Below are 19,597 nucleotides of genomic sequence, written 5' to 3'. Positions count from 1 at the left end.
CGAAATTCTTATTGTTGGGCCTAAAAATCTGAGAGAGACACACAGTCAGATAGCCACCCTGAATGGCATAACATTAGCTTCAGATTCTACTGTGAGGAACCTTGGTGTCATCTTTGACCAGGATCTCTCTTTTACATCATAGATTAAACAAATCTCCAGAACCGCCTACTTCCATTTTAGAAATATAGTGAAAATCAGAAGCATCCTCTTTCAGAGTGATGCAGAGAAACTCATCCATGCATTTGTTACCTCTAGGCTGGACTACTGTAACTCCTTACTCATAGGATGTCCTATCAGCTCCTTAAAAAGCCTACAGCTTATTCAAAATGCTGCAGCCAGAGTCCTGACAGGACTTAGAAAGAGAGATCACATTTTTCCTACATTAGCTTCTCTGCACTGGCTGCCTGTAAAATGTAGGATATAATTTAAAATTCTCCTACTCACCTACAAAGTACTCAATGATAAAGCTCCTTCTTATCTTAAAGACCTCATAGTTCCTTATGCTCCCAGCAGAACACTTCGTTCTCAGAGCGCTGGGCTACTTGTGGTTCCTAGAGTGTTAAATGTGTTAAATGTAGAACGGGGGGCAGAGCTTTTAGCTACCAAGCTCCTCTCTTCTGGAACCAGCTCCCTCTTCAGGTTCGAGAAGCTGACACACTCTCCACCTTTAAGATTAGGCTTAAAACCTTCCTTTTTGATAAAGCTTATAGTTAGAGATGGTTCAGGTCACTGGCAATGATTGTTAGTCACAGGAACCATCTCTTAGTTAAGCTGCAATAGACATAGACTGCTGGGGGACTATATTTATACACTGAGCTTGTCCCATGTTTAACTAACCTTGTCTCTTTCTCTCCAGTAGTTGTGCTTCTCTCCCTCTCTCTCTCTCTCTCTGAGTGAGGTGGCGTGTGAGAGTCGTGAGTGTCGACGGAGCGATTAACTGGTTTTTGATGTATATTCGAGTTATAATTTACTTTTTGCTCATGTGGGTTTTTTCGGTGAAGGTTGTTTTGTAGATTGGTGTGCACATATCGAGGGTTGGGGGTGTTTTTGAGGGTTTTTTCCGTGTTTTTTTGCCGCCGGCGTCTGCAGGTGCAGACTTCCGGCTGGTGCTAGCATGATGTTGACCGAGCTAACGCGGAAGCACGGCCTGAGGATCGCCGCTGCTTCTCGTTTTTCTGTGGACGAGTGTGCGGTTGCTGTGGCTGCGGTGGTCGGTCCGCTCAGCCTAAAATCAGCTGCGAGAATGAACGGAGCGGTGGTGATTTTTCTGGACAGTGTTGATAAAGTCCACAAAGTCATCGAACACGGCATCGTTATCAACGGTGATTCCATCTCCGTGTCTCCTCTCACGCAACCTGCTAAAAAGGTAACAGTGTCCAACGTCCCACCTTTCATCAGCGACGACCTGCTGAGAAAAGAACTGTCCAGGCACGGAAAAATAGTCTCTCCCATTAAAAAGTTACCATCGGGCTGTGGGAACTGCGTCACGTGATTTCTCACAGGCGTCAGGTCTACATGGTCCTTAACAATAAGGAGGAAGAGCTGAATCTGGGCTTTAGGCTCAGAATTGATGACTACGACTATGTTCTGTTCATAACGTCAGAGACTATGAAATGCTTTGGATGTGGCAAAGAGGGACATTTAGTCAGAGCCTGTCCAGACAAAGCTGGGGGCGACTTTCACTTGGGTGCAGGAGGCCATGCAGCCGCCTATGGAGTAGAGGCCCAGCTCGGAGGAGAGGCCCAGCACGGAGGAGAGGCCCAGTACGGAGGAGAGGCCCAGCACGGAGGAGAGGAGCAGCATGGAGGAGAGGATGGACAGGAGGCTGGTGGAGAAGGTGCAGACGGACGGGAGGCCGGTGGAGAAGGTGCAGACGGACGGGAGGACGGTGGAGAAGGTGCAGACGGACGGGAGGACGGTGGAGAAGGTGCAGACGGACGGGAGGACGGTGGAGAATGTGCAGACAAGCAGGAGGAGGCCGGTGGTGGTGGTGAAACAAAAGTAGTGAGTGGAGACACTGTGGTCGAGACTGACAACGAACGGTCTAAACAGGCTGAAGTTGAGACTGTAAACGGAAGTGAAGTTGCTGCTATGTCAGCTGTGGGAAGGCAGAACAGAAATGATATAGAAATGTGTAATCAGGACCCAAATGTAAACAGTGCTGTAGCTGAAGAGAAGGCAGGGATGGGTGATGGTAGGAAAGAACATACAAAGAGAAAAAGCGACACTACTGTTGATGACACAGATGATCAGTCAGGAACGGGCAAAAAGGTAAAGGGCCAAAAGCCAGACAGACGACCTGCAGACTCAGATCTCAGTGAGGATGAGCTCTCTCAGCTCTGACAGTGAAATGTCTGACTGTAGGTCTCAGTCACCGGAGCCCAAGACCTACTCGGTTGATCGGGTTAAACTGTTTTTACAGCACACGAAAAATAAGAGGGGTGTGAAGATTGATGATTATTTTTCGGATGACGAATGTTTTGTGAACTCGGTCTATGATCAAATGGGAAGCAGAGGAAAAGGAGGTTACACAAACCAGGAAGTTGTTAGGTTAAAGAAAATACTGCACAAAATAAGCCGAGATCTGGATGATGGCGTTTTTTAACAAGTTTGTCACCATGCTTTTGTTCCTCTGTCTTTTTTTGAGCTTTTTTTGAAAATGATTATCTTTTATTCATTTTAACCCTGTGCTGTCATTGTAAGTTTTTAAACTATTCATGTCATGAGTTTATTTAAAACTGACTAATAAAGTCTTGTGAAAAATCAAAATCTCTCTCTCTCTCTCTCCCCCTCTCTGTCCTCACCTACAGGGTATCATGTGTGTCTGTGATGGGCAGCTGCGGATCCAACCATCCTGCCTGTATCCAGTCCCTGGTCCAACCATCCTGCCTGTGCTCTGTTGTTGCTTGTTGTTGCTTGTTGTTGTTGCTGTGCTTTTCTCTCTCTCTATCCTCTCACCCCATCCGGTCAAGGCAGATGGCCGCCCACATCCAGTCTGGTCTGCTGGAGGTTTCTTCTTCGTTAGAGAGGGAGTTTTTCCTCTCCACTGTTGCTGTCAAATTAAATGCTTGCTGTATGTGGGATTTGTTGGGTTTAGTTGTGTGAGGTTTTAAACCTTACTTTGTACCTTGAAAGGTACCTTCTGTGCCTCGAGATAACTTTGTTGTGACTTGGCGCTATATAAATAAAATTGAATTGAATGGAATTGAATTGAAAATCAAATTGTAAATGACCTAATCTTGACATTACTAAATAAACAATTGTAACACTTAAAAATGTAATACAATAAAGCTCACATGTTGTGTTAAGCTAGGTCCAGATGCTTATTGCTACAAATGGTACTTAAGTCATGCTAACGTTATGACGAGATGAGTGTGAAATCCAGCAGGAGAGAGGCAGCAAAATTTGCCGCTCCATCTGTACATAGAAAGTCACGTAGAGCAACAAAAGTTTTTCAAATTTCAATTTTTCAAATAGAATTTTGCAAACATGACAGTTTTGCATGCCACAATATATAATATTTCTATGCACATGCAAATCCCTGACACGTCTCTTAAACCAATTGTGTTCTCTGTCCAGCATGTAGACCGGGAATCGAGAATACACTGCTGATACTGGACCTGTTTTTCCTTCTGTGGAACATACTATGTTATGTATCCTTTGGCTGGATGAGTTTATATCGTGTTTTCCTGATTTCTGATACAGTTGTATAGACAACATTGGTAGAGATGCTGGTGAAGAGAAATATGTCAAAGCATACTTGGTTTCATCGATAACCAGTTTCAACTCTGACCTTGAAAGCAAATCTCTCAGAGTTGTAGAGATAAGATATATATTTCCAGGATAGTGGCCAAGTACTGTATGTAGCGATGTTGTAAGTAACTGAGTTGTTTATAGGTCCTTCTTTGTTCCTTGAGTAGTCTTCCCAGAATACAGACACCAGTGTGTTGATCTATGAATGGCCTAATTTAAGGCAGACTATGAATGTAGAAATATTATATAGGCTCCAATCACTGTTGGAATTGGTTCCCAACACGATCCCATGATGATCACAATCCCAGTGAGAAGGCGGATGTCCATTCAGCATCTCGCCGCATTGGTAGTCCCACCATGAGGCATGGAATTCCATCACGCTGGCAAGCTCATAGAACAGTCGATGTAGGATGCCCAGGAAGTGACTGTTTATGAGACAGGACAGGATGATGGGCTGGCGCCGTCACATCCATGATCAGGGTGTTTTGGGGGATTTTTTTAAGCATGATGAACTCTACCTAAACTAGGGGTGGGCAATACTGCAAACTTTTGAATCGATCCGATACCAAGTAAATGCTGGACCAGTATCGCCGATATCGATACCAATACCAATACCAATACCAATAATTTTTGACAATTAGTGCATTGTCAAATATAAAACATTTTCATGACTTCCAGGTGTTTTGTTTTAAATTGTATTCATTGAATAAAGCATAGGGCGCCACGGAGGTGCGGTGGGTAGCACCGTCGCCTCAGCAAGAAGGTTCTGGGTTTGATTCCCAGAGGCGGCCCTGGTGCCTTTCTGTGTGGAGTTTGCACGTTCTCCCCGTGTTTGCGTGGGTTCTCTCCGGGTTCTCCGGCTTAGGTTGATTGGCCTCTCTTCATTGCCTGTAGGTGTGAATGTGTGTGTGTGAATGGTTGTATGTCTCTGTGTTGCCCTGCGATGGACTGGCGACCCATCCGGGGTGTACCCCGCCTCTCGCCCGTAGCCAGCTGGGTTAGGCTCCAGCACCCCGTGACCCCGCATTAGGGAATAAGCGGCTTGGAAAATGGATGGATGAATAAAGCTCAGACAAATTTCAACAGTAAATATAAATGCATAATATAAACTGGTGGCGTTGATCTGATCTCAAAGCAAGAAGGGAGGTTGGTGTGTGTCTGCTTCACTCTGGCATATGGTGCCCAGGCACACCGCTTACACACAAGCACTTAGAGACTCAGACAGATAAGATAGTTAGGTCGCGTCTTTGGGTATCGATCAATATCAGTACTAGTGTTGGTATAGATATTATCGATATTAGGATCGAGCCGCCCACCCCTAACCTAAACACTAACCTTATTCTAGACTACTACAAACTACACATCCTACACACATTATTTTTTACTGTATAGTAAACACAGAACATCCTATACATATTATTCTTGTTATAGACTACCAAAATATGCTTCCTAGACAATAAGTGTATACTACAAATCAATCTCCCTAACCTGTGATTTTTCTCGCTACCTCTATACTGCTGAACCCCCCTCCTTACTCTATAGTCTCTTCCTACCCTTGGCCTTCTAACCTCTTCTTTTACACAGAAACATAGAAGGCCTTGTAGGTTCTCTTCAGGACCTGGACTTGTTGCACTGCTTGTCATACTCCAGGTATAGTAGGCCTCTCTTACACTCACAAGTCCGTATTTTCAGGGATGAAGCTTAACTCTATGTCAGTCCATGAAAAGGCATAATTTTCTGGCAGACACATGGCTCTTGACCTGTGGGAGGGCCTGGGGTTGTCCCGCAGGTGAACAGCTTGGACTTCTTCCTCAAGAGTAATTGGCATTAGTTCTGGCACTGGTCCTGAGCGAGGGATGCTCAGCCAGTTTTACAGTAGGACAAGGTATAGAATTTCCATGTGTAGCGTGTAGACTCTCGGTCCACACACCTGTCATACAATGTTCATAGACAGGATTAGGTTGTTCTGTAATTCACTCTGTCTTGTGAAGGAATTGACTGTAAGGACTGTATATTTCTTCCAGTTGTCCATAAATTGCTCACTGTTCATAAGTACCCCCAAGCAGGACAGTGTCACAAACTCAGGAATTAGGACCCAAAAGCACAGCATGGACTTGATGTAAGATAAAAGCATTTTAATGGAATCGTACTCAGGCAGGCAATAGTTGTACACAGCGAGGGCAGTACTGGTTCAGGCAAGGTTCAGGCTAAAACAGGTCAGAGACAGGCAAGGGTCAAAATACATGGCAGTAGGTATGTCAGAGGCTAGGCAAGATCGGAATAGGGTCAGCAAGGCTGGGTAATACACGAAAGATCTAGACTGAGGTAACGCTGGAATGCTGGCTAAGATACACAGACAACCTGAACACTGAGCATGGCAAATGCTGAGGCTTAAATGCAGAGCAACTGATTACTGATGAAGAACAGGTGTGGTAAACAAGAAATGGAAGTAAGGCTGGAACTGGTGACAACATAAGGCGGGTAGTGGGCAAAACAGTGACTAAGAAAAACACAGTCCTTGACGTTCCTGGAGCCAGGACAATACGACAAGTGAAAATTGAAGCGAGCAAAAAAGAGAGCCCAGCGGGCCTGACGGGAGTTTAAGCGCTTAGCTGTATTGATATATTCTAGGTTCTTGTGGTCTGTAAAAAATTGAAATGGTTGTTTTGCACCCTTGAGCCAGTGGCGCCATACCTCCATCGCCACTTTGACAGCCACCAACTCCTTGTTGCCGATATCATAATTCCGTTCGGCAGACAACAGTTTTCGGGACAAAAAGGCACAAGGATGCAATCGCCCACCTTCAGGAGCTCGTTGGGACAAGACCGCACCTATTCCTGAATCCGAAGCATCCACTTCCACAATGAACTGTCGGCTGGGATCAGGCATGTGCAGGACAAGAGCCATAGTGAAGGCCATCTTGAGTTGTTGGAAAGCCTCCACAGCCTCCAGAGACCAGTTCTAAAAGAAGTGAGAGCATGAAGGAGTGAGCAAATGTGAGCAAAAGTGAGCAGCAAATAAACTGTCGATAGAAATTGGCAAAGCCTAGAAACCGTTGAATGTCTCGATGGCACTGGGGCTGAGGCCAGTCAGTTACTGCCTTAGTCTTGACCGGATCCATTTGGATGCCCTCGGGAGTGACAACAAAGCCCAAAAATGAGATTTTGGACACATGTAATTCACATTTCACTGCCTTATTGAAAAGCTTATGCTTGTAGGACTTTTTTAATACTTGCTGAACGTGGTTCCGGTGTTCCTCCTCGTTGCGGGAGAACACAAGGATGTCGTCTAGATAAACAAAAACAAACACATTGATTATGGGGCTTAGTATATCATTAACCATAGACTGGAAGACTGCTGGAGCGTTAGTGAGGCCGAAAGGCATAACAAGGTATTCATAATGGCCGGTGGGAGGGTTGAAAGCCGTCTTCCATTTGTCTCCCTCACGGATACGAACCAGGTGGTAGGCGCTTCGGAGGTCCAGTTTGGTTAATATCTTGGCCTCGGCTAGGAGTTCAAAAGCTGAATAGAGCATAGGGCATAGGGTAGGAATCTCGAACTGTAATGGCGTTGAGACCTCGATAGTCAATGCAGGGCCGGAGCGAATCGTCCTTTTTGCCCATGAAGAACTCCGCTCCGGCTGGCGAGGAAGAGGGGCTGATGATTTCTGCTGCCAAGGACTGGTCAATGTACTCCGACATTGCCTTTCGCTCTGGACCCAAGAGGGAAAACATCCTTCCTTTGGGTGGTGTGGTGCTTGGGCAGAGATCAATACAACAATCATACAAACAGTGTGGTGGCAGGGTGGAGGCCACCTTGCTGAAAAACTTGCCCAGGTCATGATAGCAGGGCGGGATAGTAGAGAGATTGATCTCCTCCTCTGGAAGAACAGGGGCTGGATCAGCAACCAGTTCTGAGTCTAAAGAAAAACACGAGTCATGGCAAGCAGTTCTCCAGCCCGTCACTTCACCGGTTCTCCAGTCTAGGTTGGGGTTGTGACGTCAGAGCCAGGTGTACCCAAGAACCACAGGATAAGAGGAGGACTCGACCACATGGAAATGGATCTGTTCTGAATGAGAATCTGGGAAAACCATGGTAATAGGACCAGTGCTGTGCGTCACCTTCCAGAGCCGATGACCATCTAGAGCCGTAGCCTCCATGGAGGAAGGTAAAGGAACTGTAGAAACACCCAGGCACTTAACCAGGTTGGCATTCATGAGGCTAGCGTTGGCGTCCGAGTCCACTTACACGGCGTGCTGGACGGACTGAGATCCCACAGCGAAGGTAGCAATGGGCAAGCGTTGAGCGTAGTCCTTACACAGGGCAGATTGGCTCACCACTATCCTCTGAGCTAGTGGCAAGCAGTGGCTTTTACTGGGCACGAAAATGAAAGATGGCCGGGCTGGCCACAATACAGGCATAGACCTGAAGCCCGTCTTCGGTCCGTCTCGGCGTTGGTAAGACGCCCATCTCCATGGACTGGGCTGCAGGGGTAAGGACAGATGACTCAACGGGCCCCTCCGCGAAATGGGGAAACAGCGCATGTTGACGTGAAGACTGCGGCAAACCTAGTTCTGATTGACCAGGGATCTGGCTGGGCGGCTGGCCTGGAGCGTCTGGGTGGAGTCGCACAATCCTCTTATCTGCGTTTGCCGACACTCGCCCACAGCTGGCGGTCGACCTTAATCGCCAATGCAATTAGTTCATCCAGATCGGCCGGCGGTTCGGTGGCCGCTAAACTATCTTTAATTTGGCGAGACAAGCCTTTGATGAAAACATCGCTTAATGCTGTAGCGTCCCAGCCTGCCTCCGCGGTGAGAGTACGAAACTCGATGGCGTACGCTGAGGCGGAGCGATCTTCCTAGCGGAGACTCACAAGTCTCTGGGCTGCTTCTCGACCTAGCGTTACTTCCTGGAAAAGTGCGAAGTGGGAAAAACAGTGACTAAGAGTCCATGACAGACAGAAAGTGTATAAGAAAAAGAATTCTATAGAAAAACAATCAATTGCCGTAAAATTACTGTGATATTGAATATGAATTATAACAATTCACCTAATTACTCTAAAACAAAAATGTAACCAGTTTGTGTGGTGGTTTATCCCTTTCTGAAGTCTAGTTTTAAGAACAGTGGAAGTCAGTGTTGCCAGATTGGAAATAAAGAAACATTCTACTGTCATTTCCATTCATCCATCCATTTTCTAAGCCGCTTATTCCCTAATGCGGGGTCACGGGGATGCTGGAGCCTAACCCAGCTGGCTACGGGCGAGAGGCAGGGTATACCCTGGACGTGGTCGCCAGTCCATTGCAGGGCAACACAGAGACAGACAACCACGCACACACACACACCTACGGGCAATGGAGAGAGGCTGTGGGAGGAAGCCGGAGAACCCGGAGAGAACCCACGCAAGCACAGGGAGAACATGCAAACTCCACACAGAAAAGCACCAGGGCCGCCTCCGGGAATCAAACCCAGAGTAGACAGTGCTACCCACCGCACCACCGTGTCGCCCTACTGTCATTTCAAATCATTGTATTTTTACACAATTGTACGGACTAAAAAACATCTTCAAAAACCACAGTGCATTTAAAAACAAAACTAATCTATGTGCGCATAACCTAAGAAAATTATACAGAGGGTTAGTTATTTAAATTAAACAATTACTTTAAGATTTTTTGGAGCTAGAGACTTCACATGTTGCATGTTTTTAACATGATAATGTCTAATACGACATGGAAAAACGCAAAACGCTTCAGTTTCAATTCAAGCAACAGGTTGAATCCGCCCCTGAAACGTAGGGTCTAACAACCAGACAGGCCAATAAAGCCGCTTGGTTTGCTTAAGGGAGTCCTTTCTTTTCAAGTTTGGGGTTTCCAGTCCATACTCCGCGCAGATGTTCCTGTATACTATGCAGCCACTTGGTTATGGCGTTCCATGTATGCTTTTCCTGCCAGCATCTTACACCCTGCAGTTATGTGCTGGACCATCTCAGGGGCCTCTTTGCACAGTCTACACCTTGGGTCTTGTCTGGTGTGGTAGATCTGGGCCTCTATGGCTCTGGTGCTCAGGGCCTGCTCCTGTGCAGCCAGGATGAGTGCCTCTGTGCTGTCCTTCAGCCCAGCCCTTTCAGGCCATTGGTAGGATTTGTTGAGATCAGCCACTTCAGTTATGTTCCGGTGGTACATCCCATGTAAAGGCTTGTCCTCCCATGATGGTCCCTCTTCCAGCATCTCATCCTCTGTTCTCCACTGCCTGAGACATTCACTCAGCACGTCATCTGTCGGGGCCTTATCCTTGATTTACTTATGAATCTTGGATGTTTCATCCCGGATAGTGGCTCTCACGCTCACTAGTCCTCGGCCTCCTTCCTTGCGGCTAGCGTATAGTCTCAGGGTGCTGGATTTGGGGTGAAACCCTCCATGCATGGTGAGGAGCTTTCGTGTCTTAACATCTGTGGTCTGTATCTCTTCCTTTGGCCACCTTATTATTCCCGCAGGGTATCTGATCACTGGCAGAGCGTAGCTGTTTATTGCCCGGGATTTGTTCTTGCCATTGAGCTGGCTTCTTAGGACTTGCCTTATTCGTTGGAGGTATTTGGCTGTTGCCGCATTCCTTGTTGCCTGTTCAAGGTTGCCGTTTGCCTGTGGTATTCCAAGGTACTTGTAATTGTCCTCAATGCCTGCTATTGTTTCTTATGGGAGTGAGACTTCTTCTGTGTGGATTACCTTGCCTCTCTTTGTCACCATCCTCCCACATTTCTCGAGTCCGAATGACATCCCGATGTCCGAGCTGTAGATCCTGGTGGTGTGGATCAGCGAGTCGATGTCTCGCTCACTCTTGGCGTACAGCTTGATGTCATCCATGTAGAGGAGGTGACTTATAGTGGCCCCGTTCCGGAGTCGGTATCCATAGCCAGTCTTGTTTATTATTTGGCTGAGGGGGTTCAGACCTATGCAGAACAGCAGTGGGGACAGTGCATCTCCTTGGTATATGCCACATTTGATGGATACTTGGGCAAGTGGCTTCCCATTGGCTTCAAGGGTGGTTCTCCTAGTTTTGATTTGATCACTCTGTGAGACAGTGTCTGACTGTCTGACTTGAAAACCCTGTGACGTAGGGTTTGACTTAGACAAGGAACAGAATGCTCCTTGAGTGAGGCCTTCCTCTTTTTTCATCTTTGCTCTTGCAGACTTGTCAAATTGTCCTGAAGTTTGAGCTCATATGTGAAGGTGTTTGTGTTATCTGTAGGCTTTAAAACTCAAGTTTTAAAGTTGTCAGAGAACCTTGGTGTGCACTTTGTGTGAGCATCAACTTGTTCTCTCCAACTGGGTGCCTTTCTTTTCTTTTACCTATTGATTTCCTTTCTCTTTTAATTTTTCTATATGCATATGCAAAAATAAATTCACAAAGACAACTTCTGGAATTCTTCTTTTCATTGAGTCGTCAGAAGTTCTTGTGGTATTTTTTTTCCACAACAATTTGGCGTTGTCAGATTACAAAAAAAAAAAAAAAACTTGAGATAGTTTTTCAAATTAAGGGGGTTTTGATTCAATTAGGAAAGGACCAGAAGGAAGATTTGCCAGGTCGCAAATCTAGGGAGTGGGGCTTCCTAGTCTGGGGTGAATGGTGGTCCCCCAGCAAGCTTCTCTATTTGGGGGCTGAGCCAGGCAAGAGCGAAGCCGGTAGAGTGAAGCAGGTTAAGGCAATCGTACCGGGGCAGAGAACGATTCCCTTCTTGACGACGTTCTTGAAGCAAATTGGGTTAGAAAGTGTACACTTCATTGCGAAACAATCAGGTGGTTTGAGAGTAACCACCAGAGAGGATCGGGTCCGGTCAGACTAAGCAAATTCTTCTGGATGGTCCAATAATAAAAGTCATGACAAGAAAATATGGCCGAGCCAGCATAAATGGGTAAAGGATTGGGTTTCTAAATACGGCTTCCCAAAGGGGGAAGTCTGAGCTGCACCAAGATTGAAGAGTTAGAGAAAAAGCTGGAAGCAAAGGAAGTTGAACTAAAGAAAAGAAAGTGGAAAATGTTAGAGTATATATATATAGTATATATATATATATATATATATAACAGAATATATATATAGTATATATATATATAACAGAAAGTGTTTGGAGTTGTGGAAGAAGGAAGCAGAAAGTAGGGCTAGGAAGCAGGCAGTAAATGAACTGCGAGGAAGAGGGAAAGATATTCCTCCACCGTATTCCCGTCCATGTGCATCTTCCCCTCCCTCTATTTATCCTTTTGCAGAAATGCACGCAGGATCCCGACCTAGACTCCAAGTGATCAGCCAGCCAGAAATACAGCAAAAATCGGTGGATAACCTCAAACACAGCCCTTGGTGTCATCGTCATCAGACCCAGTAGTGTCATCCCACGCAGGACAGCCAGCGTCATCCACCGTCTTACCACCCTATACATTTAAAAACCTTTACCAAGATTTATATGCGTCCCAAATAGATCCATCCACCTCAGCCATAGAGGTGTTTTTAAATAAACTAGAACTGCCAAGGTTAAAGGAAGAACAAACCCAATAAAGCCCAATAAAAAAGCTCCAGGGCCAGATAAATTCCCAACTGAATTTTATAAGGAGTTCTGGTCCATGCTGGCACCCAGCTTTTACAAAATGGTAGTTGAAGTTAAACAACAGCATTCATTACCCACAAATATGAATTCAGCCTTCATAAGCCTGCTCCAAAAACCAGGAAAAGACCCTACACTTCCATCAAGTTACCGACCAATTTCACTAATAAATGTAGATTTAAAAATAGTGTGTAAAGCACTTGCTAGAAGATTAGAAAAATTCGCTCCATATATAAATCACTCTGATCAAACAGGCTTCATTAAAGGTAGACAGTCAACAAACAACATGAACAGATTAATCAACTTAATGGATTATGTCACCACCTATAAACTAGAGTCAGCCATCGTCTCCTTAGATGCAGAAAAAGCTTTCGATAGAGTAAACTGGAGGTTTCTTTTAGCCACTCTGCATAAATTCGGCTTTGGGAAATCATTCATAGACTGGATCCAAATATTATACAGCTCAGCAAATGCTGCAGTCAGAACAATGAACCAGACCTCACCAAGGTTTAATCTGCATAGAGGGATCAAAGAGGGCTACCCACTTTCTTCTATTAACCAAATCAGTAAATCATAAAAACAGTTTATTTGCTGACGATGTGTTACTGTTTCTCCTGGAGCCACAGTTGTCTCTTCCTACAGTACAACTATCAGCCTCATAGATGAATTCTCAGGACTTTCAGAATACTATATTAACTGGTCAAAATCTATAGTTGTTGGAGAAAATATATTTTCATTTATTATTCATCTCATCTAATCATTTATATGTATCATTTACCTTTTTACATTTTCCATTTATGGTTTGCATTTGCTGTGCCTTATAACCCCATTGACAGATGCACAGACTTCTAGCCACAGGTTTTCAAGTATTGTCATATACGAAGAACAATTTTGTCACATTTGCCATTTGCTCTGTGCTCCTATGCAGGCGTAGGGGTTCAAAACCACAAGAGGGGCTGCAGGAGTACTGCTATGCCTAATGTGTGTGTTTCTGCATGTTCAGCAATGATGTGATGATGTGATGATGAAGGCATGTACAAGCTTCAATAAAATGTTGTGCTTTGGGGAAGTTCGTTGGAGTTGGTTGGTCTCTGAGTGAAGCGCTTACAACGCTAAGATCTCAGGCGAACTCCCCTTGGCCAAGTAAAATCTCTGGTTGGCTCTCAGTGTGCTATATTGTTCTCGTCTCTGTGTGTATCAGTGCTGTTGTGGTATTTTCAGACCCAACATAATTTGGTCCTTCGAGCCGGATCTCAACAGTCCACGTCGTGGGAGGAGAGTGATGGAACACCGAAGCCTGCCGGCAGCCGGACATCTTGTTGTCCGACACAAAATCCTGGGGCGTGAATTCGTCGCTGGGTCTGTGAAATAGATCCTGATCTTTCCTCCGACGGCGTTGATGACGAGTTCCAAGAGACAAGCAATACAGCAACAATGAGTGAGTGTCCGGAATGCCATGATTGGGGTTGACTGGGCCCGGAATGCCAGGATAAATAACTAAAGGTTGACTAAGTGTCGTAATTCCAGAGTCGTGTTGGATCGACTAATCTAGAGTCGTGTTGGATCGACTGGGTTGACTGGAGCCGTAATTCCAGCGTACTTGTTAAGACGTTAACAAAACGTGTGAATGATTGTATGAATGGGTCTATGTAGAGTGGAAACCTAACGGTGCTAACGCAAACTCTACGCTTGACCATTGTCCCTAAGCGCATTTAACTCCTTAGTGGGAGTCGCAGGGATTGTCCTGTTTGTCTTGTTTGTTCGACGTGGGTTTGGATCAAAGTTGAGAGGTTGGTTTGTTGGGACAGCTACATCCGCAGAAAACTAGTTTCTGTAGAAGCCTGGTGTAGTCGATGATCCTTGCAGACATTGTGACTGATCGTTGATCCTGACCAGTTTACACTTGAATGTCAAAAAGATTATTCAGACTGGGTAACGGGAAAAGCAAACCTGCCACCATGGAGGGTGACTCCAAGTACATGGAGAAATTTTCACCTGGCAGAACTACACTTTTGAAACTGTGGGAAAAGAAGTACGGGTTCGAGGGGAAACTGATTTACAGTCCGTGTGAGAAACTAGAGATTAAAGGTTGAAACTCTTAACACTCGCAGAGCTCCAAACAAAGAAAAACATCTGCAATTGTTGGAGGCTGTGAAGTGGCGAGAGCAAGCGTTTAAGCGGAGACAGGATATTCAGAAAAAATTAGAGATGAAGTGTGAACGGCTTGCCCTGCAGGCAGTTGTTGTGGTGAAGCCAGACAAAGAAACCGTCTGTGCTAGTGAAGGTGCGAGAATTAGTGAAGAGAGAAGACACAGATTCGAAAATCTGAAACCGAAGAAAAAGTGCTCAAATGCCAGAGAGCAGTAGAAAAATTGGACATTAATGAACCTGCAGCTGCTAGAGCTGACCCCATAGCCAAACACACCAGAACAGCTCACAAAGGTGAAACCCCTCAAACAACAATATAACATAGTTGACAGAAATTATGATTGTCCTGCTCCCAACCCACCCACCCCAGGGGGAGCAAATGGAGAATTCTACCCCCTCGTAGTTTCAAACCCGCATTATGGGGCAACAACAGCCACAGGTGCGTTTGATGACAGAGAGACAATTTATGTCTTCCGACCCTGGACCGAAGCAGACTGCACCGAAGCGTGCAAAAGCTTAGGTGATCCAAAATTAGATGTGGATGCCTGGGTTAATAAACATCGCCATCTGATTGATTCGTTTGGACTCAATGGCTGGGAAGTTGATCAAACTTTCAGAAAGTCTCTGACCTTCAACTGGGGCAGAGTGAAAGGTGACTTTACTGGCAAAAATGCATGCAACACAAATCTACCAGCTAAAAGCAGTGCATTAAAACACCAAGTAAAGATGGTGCATGAAAACATGAAAAAGTTGTGGGAAAAAAAAAAAAAAACGACTATGCTAAAATTGCGCAATGCAGACAGAAAGAAGGTGAAGATGTGTTTGAGTACAGAGCGCAGTTAGAGGAAGTGGTCCGAAACCACAGCGGTATAACCAAGGACACCGCTGATGACTCACCCTATCAGCAGCAGCTAAAACAAGCGCTGATGGGGGGTTTTCACCACACCATAGCTGATTTCAGCTATTTCAGCTACAGTTATTGTGCCTAGCTATTGAGTGTCAGAAGGGACCCTTTACACCTCAGTCTTTAGAGAAGTTTCACATTACCTTAAGATACAAACATTCATCAGGGCCAGATTTTGATTATGACAGCCAGATATTTAATTTGGGCCCCCAGAGTGTGACTCTAAAGGCCATGTACACTGACCGAAAGGGCATGACAGGGTGTGCAGTTCAGCTCACCGAGCAAGGCACTCAAACTTTTCTAAGTGCAGGGTTTTACCCCTCGTGTCGGTAACCAAAACTCCACTTCAAAAGTGGAACGGCACCACTGCCACACCAGTGGTGATTAAAGCTAAAACTGATTACCGTCCCTGCATACGTCAATATCCATTGAAACCAGATGCATTGACCGGTATAAAACCAGTCATTGATGATATGATAAAAGCCGGCATTATTATAGAATCCCCAGATGCTCAGTGTAACACTCCGATTTTTCCTGTTAAGAAAGCAGAATCAGGGGCATGGAGAATAGTTCAAGATCTAAGAGCAGTGAACCAAGCAGTTGAGAGCCATGCTCCGTGTGTGCCCGATCCCCACACATTACTTAACCAGCTAAAACCAGATAAGCAATGGTTCACAGTTGTGGATCTGAGCAATGCATTCTTTTCCATGCCATTAGGGTTCACTTTGGGTTCACTTATCAGGGAAAGAAATACACCTACACCAGGTTACCACAGGGATATTGTGACAGCCCAACCATCTTCTCTACAGAAATACAGAATTGTCTTACAGACTTTGAAATGCCAGGGCACAGTCAGTTGTTGGTCTACGTGGATGACATTTTAACTGCTTCTGATACTAAGCAAAACAACGAGATTGCTGCACTTGCATTGTTCCGTCATTTAGCAAAGACGGGAAACAAAGCTTCGCTTTCAAAGTTGCAGTGGGTCAAACAGAATGTGACCTTTTTAGGACATGAACTGTCACCTTGCGGTCGCAGCTTGATGGTCGACAGAAAAACATCTATTTTAAATGCTCCTAAACCGCAAATGAAACAGCAGATGATGCAGTTTCTAGGTTTATGCAACTACTGCAGACTATGGTTGCCGAGCTATGCAAAAATAACACAACCATTGTTAGATGTGATCTACTCACAACCCATGTCCATGAAACAGAATATAGAGTGTACTCCAGAAGCTGAAGAAGCTTTCATTTCGCTGAGACTAGCTCTTACTGGTGCTACAGTATTGAGTTTACCAGACTATTCAAAACCGTTTGTTCAAACAGTTGATTGTAAAGGCCATTTCATGACTTCTATGTTGGGCCAACAAACAGGAGGCCGCTACAAGCCTGTAGCTTATTATTCCAAGCGCTTAGACCCTGTTGCATGGGCTTTACCGTCTTGTGTACGAGCAGTGTGTGCAGCTGCCCTTGCAGTGCTCTGCTCAGCGGAAGTGGTGTTTTTTTACACCCTCGAGCTGCTAGTACCACACACTGTAGACATGCTGTTGACGCAGACCAAGATGTCCTTCCTATCACCTGCACGACACCTTTCAAATTTGGTTACACTTATGTCACAGGCAAATATCACCATCAAGCGGTGTAACACACTAAACCCTTCTACACTAATTCCAACACAAGAGGAAGGGGAACAACACATACAGATTTGTTGAAAGGCTTCCTAAAAGGCCTGTTATTATCTAAGTCTATTGCTGTGTGTAAAAGCGCTGCACACACCAAACGGAAAGACCCTGTTTCACAGGGCAATGCTTTTGCTGACAAAATAGCTAAAGAGGCTGCAGGAGGCAAACATGGTGTTTTGACCTTAACGGCTATTTCACAAAGTCCTGAAGAACCTTTAGACATCCAGGTGATTAAGGATATGCAATGCCAATCACCGTCTTCTGAACAGAAACGATGGATTAACATGGGTTTAATTCCTATGCCATACAGTTGTGCAGAGCGTGTTTAACATGTTGTACATTAATTGTGTTACCTATAATGACTGATGTCAAAGAGAAGGACAGCCAGACACTAGCAGAGTGGATGACAAACCTATTGAAAGAAAAAGATATTGTGAATGCAAATAAGCTGCCAGACGCTGCTTTGTCTCAGCAGGAGGAGAAGATCGAGCCAGGTGACCAGATCCTCATCAAGGCCATCAAACGAAAGACGTGATCAAGTCCGCGGTGGGAGGGGCCATATACTGTGGTACTCACTACACTGACGGCTGTAAAGTCGAGGAGAGAGCTACGTGGATCCATCAAAACCACTGCAAGAGGGTGATTCCCCTGGTTGGCACTGAGTAGGGGTGGAAGTCGACCGGTATCAAAACCTTTGGTCGCCGAAGAAACCAACTGATCCCCGCTCCCAGCTATGGCACCAGTGGGTAAGCTCCGGGTAGTGGTCTGTGTCACAATCTTCATGATTGGTTTGTTTGCTCTCAATGTACTGTGGGATGGCCAGATGCTGAATCTGTTTAGAGTGAAGAAATGGACTGGTACGCCAGTGGACGACTGGAACTGGAAGGACCTGGACCCCAACCACAAGCACCCGTTCGAGACCAACATGTGGTATCATTATGTCAAGGTGTTAGCTAAAGCATACAATGAATCAAATTGTTTTTTGTGCTCTCACATGCCGCATTCATCTTCTCACCTGACACTCTATGCTACACTCATGCCTTACTATGAAAGGTTTTACAAAAGGTCTTAGGTTGATACAATGTTTTGACGTTCACATTGAAAACTGATTCAGAGAGATGTGATACTAATGTTTAATTGTCCTTGTAATGACAAACAGGGGGGAATGTTGGAGAAAATATATTTTCATTTATTATTCATCTCATTTATTATATTCATCTAATCATTTATATGTATCATTTACCTTTTTACATTTTCCATTTATGGTTTGCATTTGCTGTGCCTTATAACCCCATTGACAGATGCACAGACTTCTAACCACAGGTTTTCAAGTATTGTCATATACGAAGAACAATTTTGTCACATTTGCCATTTGCTCTGTGCTCCTACGCAGGCGTAGGGGTTCAAAACCACAAGAGGGGCTGCAGGAGTACTGCTATGCCTAATGTGTGTGTTTCTGCATGTTCAGCAATGATGTGATGATGTGATGATGAAGGCGTGTACAAGCTTCAATAAAATGTTGTGCTTTGGGGAAGTTCGTTGGAGTTGGTTGGTCTCTGAGTGAAGCGCTTACAACGCTAAGATCTCAGGCGACCTCCCCTTGGCCAAGTAAAATCTCTGGTTGGCTCTCAGTGTGCTATATTGTTCTTGTCTCTGTGTGTATCAGTGCTGTTGTGGTATTTTCAGACCCAACAATAGTGCTACCACTTTAAGGTGAATAACATCTCTTCTCCCACACTCCACTCAGGGAACATTAAATACTTGGGCACTGAATTGTTTTCTAGGCTATTACAGCTTTTCGGTCTAAACTACAAAGATTGCAGTCCTAACCTTATGGGAAGAATTGCCACCACAAAAATAATTATTCTGCCAAAAATTAATTACATATTCTCAATGATTCCGGCTCTCCCAGACCAGGTGTGGTTTAAGACATTAGACTCATACATCTCAGTTTCTGTGGAAAACCAAGCCACCACGAATTAGTTCAAAAACTCTTTAAAGAGCCTAGAACTACCTAACTTCCACCACTAATTTCCTGCCAAAAGACTGAACCATGCCCACAAATGGATAAAACCCAACCGACTCCTCATGGTTAGAGATTGAACAAACATTTTGTGGAAATATTAAAGTTGCCGATCTACCATTTATCAGCACCAAAATCCAACATCATAGTTGTTACCAGAGCATTAGCATAAGAGCATATGTGACAGCCTGGTGGGATTTTCTTAAAATTAATGGGTCTTCGTGTGACGCACCAATGTGGCCACATGGAAGTCAATGAGCGTATTTTCTGTTTTGTAAGAGACAGATGGGGTGCATAGGGGGACGTTCCTAGTCATGATCACAAGGGGGCAGCTCCCCTCAGGTGAGACGTTATGGTGCTGTCGGAGCTCGTTTTTGTCAGACTGATAAACGCGAGCACAGATGAAGCTGCATCGTTGTCCGTCTCACCTTTGTACAAACTGTTTTGCAGGTCAGTAATGCCAAAAGCACGGTGGATGTAGACCTCACTGGGTCCAAG

General features: G+C 45.0%; 1 long non-coding RNA gene across 1 annotated transcript; it reads left to right on the top strand.

The window, feature by feature from the left end:
- The first annotated feature begins 5,961 nt into the window (after nucleotides 1–5,961).
- Nucleotides 5,962–18,694, top strand: LOC129603533 (uncharacterized). The gene is made up of 2 exons (XR_008693456.1): nucleotides 5,962–13,781; nucleotides 17,552–18,694. It is a non-coding gene; the product is annotated as an uncharacterized LOC129603533 (long non-coding RNA).
- The last annotated feature ends 903 nt before the right edge of the window (nucleotides 18,695–19,597 follow it).

The sequence above is a fragment of the Betta splendens genome, chromosome 21 (genome assembly GCF_900634795.4).
Source record: "Betta splendens chromosome 21, fBetSpl5.4, whole genome shotgun sequence".
Classification (NCBI taxonomy): Eukaryota; Metazoa; Chordata; class Actinopteri; order Anabantiformes; family Osphronemidae; genus Betta; species Betta splendens.
Note: the sequence above shows the minus strand (reverse complement) of the source record. Positions and strands in the feature narration are given on the sequence as shown.